The sequence below is a fragment of the Pantherophis guttatus genome, chromosome 2 (genome assembly GCF_059756535.1).
Source record: "Pantherophis guttatus breed Tessera chromosome 2, ASM5975653v1, whole genome shotgun sequence".
Lineage (NCBI taxonomy): Eukaryota > Metazoa > Chordata > Lepidosauria > Squamata > Colubridae > Pantherophis > Pantherophis guttatus.
The window spans coordinates 71,568,647-71,580,331 of record NC_142064.1 but is presented as its reverse complement, the minus strand read 5'-3'; the positions used below and the strand labels follow the sequence as shown (position 1 = coordinate 71,580,331).

The window sequence follows — 11,685 nt, the reverse complement described above, 5'->3', positions numbered from 1 at the left end:
TAACATTTCACCACCAGAGTATGACAACATGCAGAGTTGTTCTTCGTTGGATTCTTTTTAATGTCTTCTGAAGTCAGATAACAAGAGCCAAATCCAGTCCAAATAACAGCATCCAAGCCAGGCAAAGGAGAGAAGATCCTTCTACAGCTATGCAGAAATTCACTTCATTTTTTGAATATCTCCTATTTATACCACCGTTTATGCTCAACACTAACTTATTGTTATGCATACATACATAGCTCACACTTCTACTGTAAACATTCCAGGGAAAACAAAAACAGAGTCAATACTATATTGGTTGTATTATTTATTCTCATCCGATGTACATCTTGCCTTTCACAGCACTTCCGTCTCCAAATCCAGCAATATGGATAAAATAGGATCATTATTTGTATTTGTGACTCAAGTTGAGCTATAGGAGGTAGTAATTTTTTTGATTTCACATTAATGAACAGACTTCAAAACGGTGATTTTTGAAAAATAGCCTGAAGGTCAGTAGGTTTCTATAATATAAGCCAGAATCCCTTTCTTTTAGGGGAAGCTGAAGAGATCATCTGAGAAGCGATCCTTTCTGCAAGATTTTATATTGCCTGGATCACTTTTCTTTTTTTTTTTGCCTTCTCTTTGAAACATAGGCAGAGACGGCAACTGAATGCCAAATGCCAGAAACTACATGTAGTCCTAAATTTACAACAATTAATTTAGTGACAGTTCAAAGTCACAACACTGAAAAAAGTGACTTATGACCATTTTTCAGTCACAACCATTGTAGCATCCGCATGATCATGTGATCAAAATTCAGACGCTTGGCAGCTGGTTCATACTTATGACCGTTGCTGTGTTCCAAGGTCATGTGATCACCTTTTGCCAAGCAAAGTCAATTGGAGGGGAAGCCAGATTCACTTAACAACTGAGTTGCTAACTTATCAACTGTGGCTAGGAAAGTCGTAAAATGGGGCAAAACCCACTTAACAAACATCTCGCTTAATTTTTGGGCTCAATTGTGGTCGTAAGTCAAGGTCTACTTATACTGCGCTTTTTCTGGGCTGCTTTCCCGGGAAAGAGCTGCACAGAAAAGTATCAAGAAAAAGGGGGAGCAAGAAGAAAGCAGAAACGAACAGCTCCTGCCTCCCACCGTGGGGGCCCAGCAAACCAAAGCTGGGCTACCGGCGTCGTCAAGAAATAGGGATTCCCCGCCTTATCCTGATGCCTTTGCCTCGTTAGCACCGGCGGAAGCTCGGGCGGCCTCCTCGCCACGCATCTGACGGGGGTATCTTTGCCCTGCAGCCACCCTGAGGGGAAGAGGGGGCGCTGAGGGAGGGGCGGGCCGAGTGGTAACCCCTCCTCCCCGCCGCGAGCGCGGAAGCCCCGCCTCTTCCCTCAAGCACCCCCCCCCCGGGCCTGGAAAAGGGCGGTTTGGCTTCTGCCCATCCCCCGCATTTCGGAACCACACAGGAGACCTCCAGCCTTCTGGTTGCCGCACTTTCCCCGCGTAAGATGGCGGCAGCGGCGGCGGCACTACTCAACCCGAGCCATTTTAACGCCCCTAAAAGGGCGGAGGGGGTGGTGGAAGAGAGAGAACAGGGAGAAATCAGGTCCTGGGGCGAGAACGCTCTCCCCACGCGCCTTCTTCCAAGCGGCTCCGAAGTGCGAAAGCGGGCAAAGGAAGAGCTTCCCCTCCTCAAATTAACCACAAGCTACACCTTTCAGCTCAGCCGCTACACCGCAGGCGGGATATTCGATTATCAGCGCGGCTTCGGTTCTCTCCCCCCCCCGGAAATAATAATAAAAGGATCATTGCCAGGCCTCCCCCCACCTCCAACACCACCACGCCGGAGCCGGGAATCGTAGTCCCGCCCCTTGGATGTCCTCCCGTTGAAAGGGAGTTGATTGCAGCGCGCGCCGAGGCGGCTGTGCCGAGCGAGCGTGTTGCTCTCGAAGCCGCGTGCAGTCCAACTGTTCCTCGGGAACACACGCGCTCCTCCTCCTCCTCCACACGCAGATGTACTGAAGAAAACCCACATTAATTCCCCCCCCCTTTCTCTCTCTCTCTCTCTCTCCCCCCCCCCCATCCGCCGTGTAAAATTCATCCCCCAATTCCCTTCTTCAGCCCGACGGGAGGGAGGGGGGAAGAGGACTTATCATTCATACTGAAAGCCCCGCCTCTTCCGGGCCTGTGAGGCTGGGCCACCGCCTCCTCTCCTCCTCTCGCTCTCTCGTTCGCTCTCTCCCTTTTGTGAGTTATAGCAACCGTTGCCTTGTGAATCAAGCGCCATAGTCACCGTAGTCCTGGCGACTGTTACCCATCAACAACAACGGCTCCTTTCCTCCTTCACCACCATCACCACCTCCTCCTGCTGCTGCTGCTGCTCCTCCTCACCCCCAGCCTCACCCCCATCCTCATCATCACCCACAACAACAACCTCCAGCAGCAAGAGCAACACCATCACCACTACCACAGCCCTCCACAGCCCAGGTGAATATGATTGTAATGTGCAACCCCCCCCCCTTCCTTTTTTTTCCCCCATCGAGAAACCGGCCTGGAGTTGCTCCATTGAGCTGAATCACTGAATGTGTGCAAAGCGGGGAAAACTGTAATGTGTCTTATGTGTGAGACTGTATGTGTGTGTGATTCCTCCCCCGGCCTGTTTTGTGCTTTCTTTATATATCCCCTCTTCCCCCTCCTTTCTTCTCTGATAGTGGCTGTAGTGAATTGGTGGAGTTGAAATGGGAAAGTGGGTATGATTTGCACTGGGAGGGGGGTTAAGAATGGAAAGGAAATTGGATGCGAGGGGGGGGAGCTCCCTAATGATCCCCATAAGGTGTCTGGAGAGGAATGGGGGGTATTTTTTGTTCGTTTTAATGTGCCTCATATTCTTATTTTTAGGGAGTTAATGGACGACGGGGAAATAAGGTGGCTGTCCATGCTCTGGGTAGTCCCATGCTTTAACTTGGAATTGGGAATTTGATATATAAGATTTAGGGGTTTGGAACTTGTGTGTGGGCCTTGGACTCCCAACTGGGGATTGGATAGATTTACTATGCTTGTGAACTTTTCTTCTTCTTCTTCTTTTTTTTTTTGCTTCTGATCATCCTCACCCTACTTGCTTTTTAACCTTTTCAGTACTTTATTATGAGCAGGTTGTTTCCTACATATTGACATTAGCTTGATCATTCATAGGCAATTATCTTTGTGGTGCAGATCTTTCATTAAACACTGCAATACCACACAATGTTGATTTGAAAGACGTAAGAGAAATATTTGAGAAATTCATGAGGTGTGATTTAATTCAAATTTAATGCATGTGTATAATTTCAATTTGTTATGATTCTCCCTGGATTAAGCTTGGGGTAAAAGCTGCAAGTAACCTTTCTCGTCTGAAAATTATGTTTATTTAGGATGTTTTGTATATGAAATGAAAAGATACAAGAAAGGGGTAGGAAAAATGTATCCAGATACCTTCTTAGTTGTTGTAGCTTTTACATATATTAATTACTCTTATCTTCTTATTTTTCTTGAATGCTGAAATGGAAATTAAGTTGATCATAAAGAATTACAAATCTTGTGAATTGGAATATGTGAATGTTAATCATCACTCTAGTTGCTAATTATGACTTTTAGGAGGACTTGTGCCAGGAGCATATGGTAATTGTTTGCTCTTCCTGGACAAAAGGTAATATTTCTTATACACCTTAGTAAGACAGGTTGTTGACATTCAGTTACTTTGCACCTGACCCCCCTCTGCTCCAGGTTTTTAACATGGTATTGAAACATTTCTCAATTACTAATGCTGGTCATCGGAGTTCATATTATTTAGAATGCAACCCAGATGTCTTGCAACTCACTTTTTAAAATTATTGTGATTTTGGAAGAGATTCTAGGTTTCCTAATTACATTCTATTAATTTGACTACTACTTATAAAAGAGACTGTTTTAACTGTAATTTTTTTTCACAGTTGTGAAATCTGTATTGAATAGAACGTTACTTGTAACAATGCCAACAAAAATATATTGATTTATCTGATAAAACAACCCCTGAAGAGTCTATCAGGGTATATTATTTCTTAGACTGTCAGTTGCAAAGCAGGTTAGATGATTATTAGGATTTTGGGCTGTTTTCTGAATAAGACATGTATCGTATAATTTTAGTTCATGAACTTATTACCGAATATATGTGTACCTATGTGCATTTACACACAAACACACATATATGAAAGGTATATTATAACATTCTGAAGACTACTGTAAAAACAGAAATGGATAGATTATTCTTTCATTAGGTATTAATATGTACATTGCAAATTATTTTATATACAGAGTACAAATTAATTGTTCTTCTATTTATATTCTTATTACAGTAGGGGCAATTTTCTGCTTCCTTTTGTTGGCTGCATCCACCTGTTGTCTTACTTTAAGCTAAAATTTGTAATTTATAAACTTAGAAAAAATAGTATTTTTTTAGCTGTATAGTTTCTAATAGCTAAGATTACAATGCACCATAGATTCAAAGCCAGAATATGTCATTTAGTGTATTAATAAAGTATGACCATTGCGATATGGTGCAGACTTACAAGGCAAATAGTGAAGCTTTTTCTGATCAACAACAGTGATCAACTAATCAGCTTGTTATGGTTTTTTCTTTTGTATCTTAAAATGATAAGATTCCATAGCATTACTTTTTAAGCTTTTACAGGGCTACTTTGGTTAATATTAGTGTACATATTAAATTTCTTTGCAGAAAAGCTAACTTTAAAGATATCACAATGAGCTATTTCCCTGGGTAAGAAAACAGATTATGCTCCGATACTAACCTAAAATATTGAGAAAAGGTTCTTTGGGTAGTTCAGAAGGTAAATTTGTAAGTTTGTTGAGACAAAAATTCCATATCTTTTCTTATTTGACTTATTAAATAATATAAGAAAAGTATATTTCCTTTGTTGACATATCTCACTGAACTATAGGAGGATGTCAAATTAAAAATCACAAATGCTAATTAATCTAATATTTTCATGTTACATAACTGGATCCTTTTTCATATTATATATTTTATACATGGATCTCAGTCTTTGTTTATCATATTCTAACACCCAACTGGTATCTTTATTTAGCTATCTACCAGATAACTTGTGTTTGTGGTAGACAGTATCATTTCCACTAGCATCCATCATATCTGGAGAAGATGAAAAAGATTTGAATAGTTTACTGAATTGCTTTTCATTGCTCTGCTGTAGATCAAGTGGATACAGTGGCTCATTTTATTTCAGGTCAATCAATCAACCCATCAGAATAGAGCTGGAAGAGACCTTGGAGTTTTCGAGTCCATGCCCCTGCTCAAGCAGGAGACCCTATACTATTTCAGACAAGTGACTGTCCAGTCTTTCTTAAAACCCCACAGTGATGAAGCACCCACAACTTCTGAAGGCAAGCTGTTCCACTGGTTAATTGTCCTCACTGTTAAGAAGTTTCTCCTTAATTCCAGGATGCTGCCATGCCCTTAATCCATGCTCTTGAGTAGGTAACTAGGTCTTACTTATTTGGAGATTTCTTGCTCTTTTTTATAAGTAACATATATAGTGATTATAACTGATGGCTAAGGGCTTAGTGGAGTAGGACACATATCCTTAATGCAGAGCATCGAAATCTATGTGAGACACATGCTCTTCTGGAAAAATATGGAAAATGTTTAAAAAGCAGAAAAAACTCTATGAGAGTTACCATACATCTCCAAATGGACCTTGAACTTAAGCTAAAACTCAAAAACAATAGTAAAAATTCAATTCCAAAGAAACATTAAACATAAAAATATTATAAGAACTCCCCAGAACTCCACCTTCCATACCTAATCAACTATCACTTTGATAACTTTTGTTGAGACTAATCCTGGAGATTTTTTTTTCACTCCATCAAATATACACTCCATCAAATATATGCATGTGGCACACTTGTCTGTGTACACATTCATGAGTATATGTTCATTGATCAGAGCTTACATTCCAAAAGGAGTACTAAAAATTAAAGTATAAATTGAAAGTATCCTTGCTAATTAAAAATGATTTTGTGTGAAATAATTGAAAAAGTAACGTACGTATCATTCAAACCTGTTCCAGCAGAAGCAGCAAAAAAGGGAGAAAGAAAAGAGAATGGAAATGAGGTAAATGGAAGCAATGCTGGAAAAAGAAAAAAGGAGAAAAGTACAGAAAGGGGATAAAATGTAACAGAAGTAGGATGGAGAAAAGAAGGATGGAAAAAGAAACTTTGGAAAGTTCAAAAGGTTAATGTATTGGGCTTAGCAAGTATAAAGCTCTGAATGCTTATTCTGAAATAAGTTACACTGAGTTTAATGGTGTGGTCTCTTATTCTGGAGCATAATAAAGGATTTCTGAGCCCCTAAATTTTGCTCTTTTGTTCATTCTTGCAGTGTTCTTTTGCATTTTTTCCAAACTCTGCAAACTCTTTCCCTCTGGATTTGAACTAAAGTAACTGTTATATTCGTCAGCCAGAAGAATAGAAATGTCTTCCAAAAGGTTTAGCAGTAGAATAGCACACTTCCAACATGTGAAAGTACAAGTCATAGAAGAGACCTGCTCTTATTCTAGAAAGGACATGGAATAATAATAAATTGAGGCTATACTGAATGTTAGGAAGGTTTTTTTTCCTAACAATAAGAGCCATTTCATAGTAGAATAAATGATTCGGAGATGTGGTTCCCTCCTCTTCATTGAATGTGTTCTGATGGAAGTTGGGACAGCCTCAATTACACTTTCCAACCAAAAAATTATACCATAATTGTTTTATTGAGATAATACTGGCTGTCCCCCCAAGCATTATGATAGGGTGAGCTCCACTTCATGACTTTGGGTTTTTTTAAAAAAATATATACTGGGCATTGTTGGTTTAGGTCTCTGGGTTTTTCTGGTGTGTGTGTGTTGTTTTTATTGTTTTCTAATATTCTTAATTACTGTTGGTATGAGAGTTGTGGCTCATCAGATGGGAAGTGATCTTAAATAAATCTCTTAAATAAATAAGCAAGCAAGCAAGCTTAGGTTTCTCATTCTTGTCAAATCATGAAATCTTACAATATTCCCATTCATGGGAGGAGGAGGAGAAGAGAACATTGAGCACTCCCTGCTTCTTGCTCTCATGGTAGTGTGAGTTGTTGCAGTTAAATTGTAGAGGAAAAGAAACAGCTGCTTTTGTTTTTGCTTCACTAAATGGAGGACTCCAGAAGAATATATACACCCTATGTATAAAAGAGGCTCTCTACTGATTCTACATATTATTCTACAATGCTTGCTGTCAATGGGCAAAAGCAATGGTGCTGGCTTCTCCCATTCTCCTGCCTCCATTAAGGTCACTTGTTTATGTTGCAGCTTAATGTTTCCACGTCTTGTTAATTCTCTCATTTTGGTTAATATAGGTTCCCATTCAATAAATGTAAGCTAACTTTCCCATTCAAAGCTTAATTAATGGGAGGGGAGGGATTCATCTTTCTTTTAGTTAACACCAAATATATATGATCTGGATGTAAATTTTGAACTGACAGCATGTTTCAAGGAGGGTATTTCTCATAGAAATGGAAAATACTCCTGGGAAACAAATGCTGCTTTTACTTGAATCTGCTGTAAGAATTCTCTGAATTGCATACCTACAATTGGCTATGGAAATTGTGGAAAATAAAGAATGAAAATAGAATAGAATGTGTGTGTGTGTATGTAAAAGGACTCCTCATTTACTTTAGATTACTTTGCATGAACTAATGTTATTATTTAAGAACTCTAGCAAGGCATAACTTTTCAGATTGCATTATTGTTGATAAAAGGATATTTTAAATTATGCTTCGATCATTTTCAAAAGACAGTTAACCTATTTCTTAAATATCACAAAGGAAGAAAAAAAAATCCAGGGTTCCTAGGTATCTTCCTTCATTACTAAACTGTTTTCCTGGTATAAATCTAAGTCCAATCTTCCCCTTGTCATTTTTGTTGAACTCCCAAACTTGCAGCAAGCTAAAGATACTATTGTGCACTTATATAAGGGAAAAACTTGATGGCATTAATGTAGAGTTCCTTATGTGTTTTCAATTCTTAGAATTCTCTGTTAAGAAAAGGACAATGACCATGACTGTAAATAAAAAAATCTGTATAGTGAAAGAACAACAGTCTTTAGCAGCACTGTCGGTATAATGGCTATAGTGTTTATACTGAACTTTATACAGGTAGTTCTTGTGTAGCATCTGCCTTGTTTAGTGACCGCTCACAATTATAAAATTGATGAAAAGGTAACTTTATGTCCAGTCCTTATATTTACAACCTTCTCAAGTCTGTAAAGCAGAAAAAGAAAAAAAAAAAAGTTGAAGTAAAATCATAAGCACAGTTGTGGTTTTACTTAGTGACCACTTTGCTAAGTGATTGAGTTGCTGGTCCCCATTGTGGTAGTTAAACGAGGACCACCTGTGGTGGATATTTGAATGCTTTTTAAGGGGTCAAGAATGTTTTGAATGGCATGATTTGTTGGTACGTGGTGTTTTGTCTTCATAGAAGGGAATCAGTATTATGTGCTGTATTGTACTACAACACTGTATTCTATTTTCATAAATTCTGGGTTGCTTTTAAGGAGGTACACAGCAGAAATTTATGTTCAGGCAGAGTGGACTTCGGTGGCAAAGACTATATTAGATTAAATTTGAGTATGCTATGAAATTTCTTCTGAGATATATTCTTTTTTCTTAAAGAATACTTTGCTTTGGTATCTTTTTAAATGTTCTTGTTTCTATACTTTGTATATTACCAATTACCAGTCAGTCAATCATTTGTCAATACAATTGCCAGGAGTTGGGTATGACTCAATTGCACACGAACACTAGGCAGGCTACCCATTTTTAAAATGTGTGCGAATTAGAGTAAGCAACTACAAAAAGTGTGATGAAGATTTTAAATTCATCTGATTCACCTTATTAAAACTATGGATTTTTTTTGGTGTTGGAAGTGCTTCCACGACAAAAGGATTTGCCAGTGATATCACCATTGCCCGTGACTTGCCCAATTGGGGGTTCTTTTCATGTTCCTATGACGTTGCCTACTGAAGTGGTACCCATTGATCTACTTGTGATAGCCCGCTTTCAAATGGCTGGTTGGCAGGAGCTGGAACATGTGATAGGAGCTCACCCTATCCATGGCAATGATGGGTCTTGAATGTGAGCCTGCTGATTGACAGCCCAGCAGTCCAACCTTGTGAGCCACAATGCTCCTCAAAATTAAGGATTGTAGGTATTGATACTATTTTGATTAGATTTAAATAGATTTTTTGTACTAAAAAGGATAAATAAAATTTAAATGAATTATTTTTGTAATAAACTTAGAAATTCTTTAAAATTTAAAGAATCTAATCCTAACAATCTATCACATTACAGTATTTAAATAGGATAGGAAATATATATTGTTCCAGTGTAGCCTAATGTCAGTGATGTATTATAGGCATTTTTAGAAATGCTGCTAAACTTGCTTTGTTTACCTGCTCTATTTTATTTGGCCACCGTTAAGATTTTCTTCTTCTCCAGCATGTATTTAAATGCACACCTCTATTTTGTCTAGAACTATCTTATACAACCTGTCACTTCTAAATATATTGAAGCTAAAATTTCTGAACTATATGATCTCTATTTGATGGGTTAATTTGTTCTGGTCTGTGTGGATTGAAAATTAAATGTTTTAAACATGGGCGTATTTTATGTAATTTTTTAAAAAAAATTATGCAGTACCTAGAGTAACTTTTATGAATGGGTGGCTATAGTAAATTGTTTAAATAAATACATTAAATAAATAACATTTGAAATTTGCACTGCAACACATCTAAAGGTTACCAGGTTAGGGAAGATTGATGGACATAGAAAAGTATGCTAAATTGCATGTAAATATATTCATACATGAACATGGAAGGAGATTTCTTAGTTTTGTATCCTTAAAACACTTCATATGCTTTAAATTTCAAAACATCATTGTCACAACAGTTTATATTAAACTTCAGATTATAAATCCTATGACTATTTAAGAGCAATTGTTTCTGCTATGGTTACAAATTCCAAAATTTTAATTCTTTTGTTCAATCACATGGGGAAAATATTATTATAATAATTATAATATTATAATATGTCAGAGTTCGACTTTGTGTATCTTCACTTGAATATAAAATGAACAACCCCCCTATCAGAAATGTAAATTCTAAACATTTTAGTCTTGAAAGAAAAGACAACTGACCTCTCACTAAGTTCAGTTCTAGTGTTTTCATTATTAAGTTAAAAAACAAAACTATATATATATATACCTTACTGCCCTTGAAGAATCTTGATGACAAGAATTTTGACCTTTTCCCTAGTTTTGTAGTCAATGTAATGGTCTTGATAATTTCTTTAATAATGAGAGAAATAAACATACGCTTTGCAAAACATTTTAAGCTGACCAATTTTGAATTCAAAGCATCCCACTTTTAGGGCAAAATGCCCAATTTCAATTGTGTTTTGAGTTTTAAAAGAACTCTTTCAGCCCTTTTTACAGTATTTACATCCAGTTTGTTAATTGAAACAGCTGAGTTGGATGCTTCAGATTCAAAATGGGTGTTTCCAGTTCATTTTGCATATATCCAAATTTTGTATATATCCAAAGCTGTGCATCAAAAGCAAAAGTATTTGAGATTTGTGATATTATTCACCTTTTAAATAATCGGAATTCGAGTCTTTTCATAAATTTTAACTTTTCATCTTGTGCTTAAATTGTAAGCTGAACCTGATAAAAGCTATTAAACTTTACAAGTTGATTTGCACATATCCAGTGCCAGTTTACAAAATTTTAAATCTGATTGTCACAGCAGTTTAGTGAAGTTTAGTGAAAAAAGCAAGCCACAATGAATAAATAAAGACCTCCCTGCCCAAAATATATGATGTGCCCTGATTAATTTAATTGTTTTTTTCTAGCTACATATTAAGAGGGTCAGTAATTAGAATCTGCAGAAAACTCTACATGCAGTCAATGCAAAAGTACCACCCTTGGTACTAAAGAATTAGAAAAATACAACATTGAGTTCTCTATATGCTTGAAAGAACAGAAACAGCAATATTAATGTGTGGATTAGAGCAAATGAAGAATCAGGGTATCTTTGTAAAAATGTAAAGAAGATTATCATTAATAAAAATCACATATTCCAATTTCAATTTTCTATCCCCAGTTAATAAAAATATTGCAGCAGTATATTTAAGCATAAATTTAGGATTGGAGAGGAGCTTTTACAGCAATCTATATTGGTATGAAACAAAACAGCACACTTCCCTCAAAAGGCCTGAAAAATGATAAATTAGAAGAAATTGTTCAGCATTTAAGTTGACAGATTGTGAGTGAATGTTGATACTACAGTGAACTAAAGCAAACTTTCATTTAAATGTCAGTGTGTGTTTTTAAAATTCAAGTTCCATGTCAAAGGAATTGAAGCTTATATTAAGAACCCCAAATGCATGTTTCAATTATCAATAGAACAATTAGTCTTGTTTAAACATAATGGGAGAAACTTACTGAAAACTGCATGTTTGCATTTAAGATGCATATTTTTCCAGCATATACAGTCATTGATAGATGGCTTTATTTATAGCATTTAAGCAACAGAGTTATGAACAGTATTTGTACAAGTGTTCCCAGGTG

General features: G+C 37.1%; 1 protein-coding gene across 3 annotated transcripts in view; it reads left to right on the top strand.

Moving 5' to 3' along the window:
* The first annotated feature begins 296 nt into the window (after positions 1-296).
* The window catches only part of RFX3 (regulatory factor X3), a 196,690-nt gene continuing 185,301 nt past the window's right edge, over positions 297-11,685 (top strand). For all 3 annotated transcript variants that reach the window (XR_015732265.1, XM_034410326.3, XM_034410324.3), the window contains exon 1: positions 297-2,476. The gene's annotated coding sequence lies outside the window, so the exon portion shown is untranslated. The remainder of the gene's footprint in view (positions 2,477-11,685) is intronic.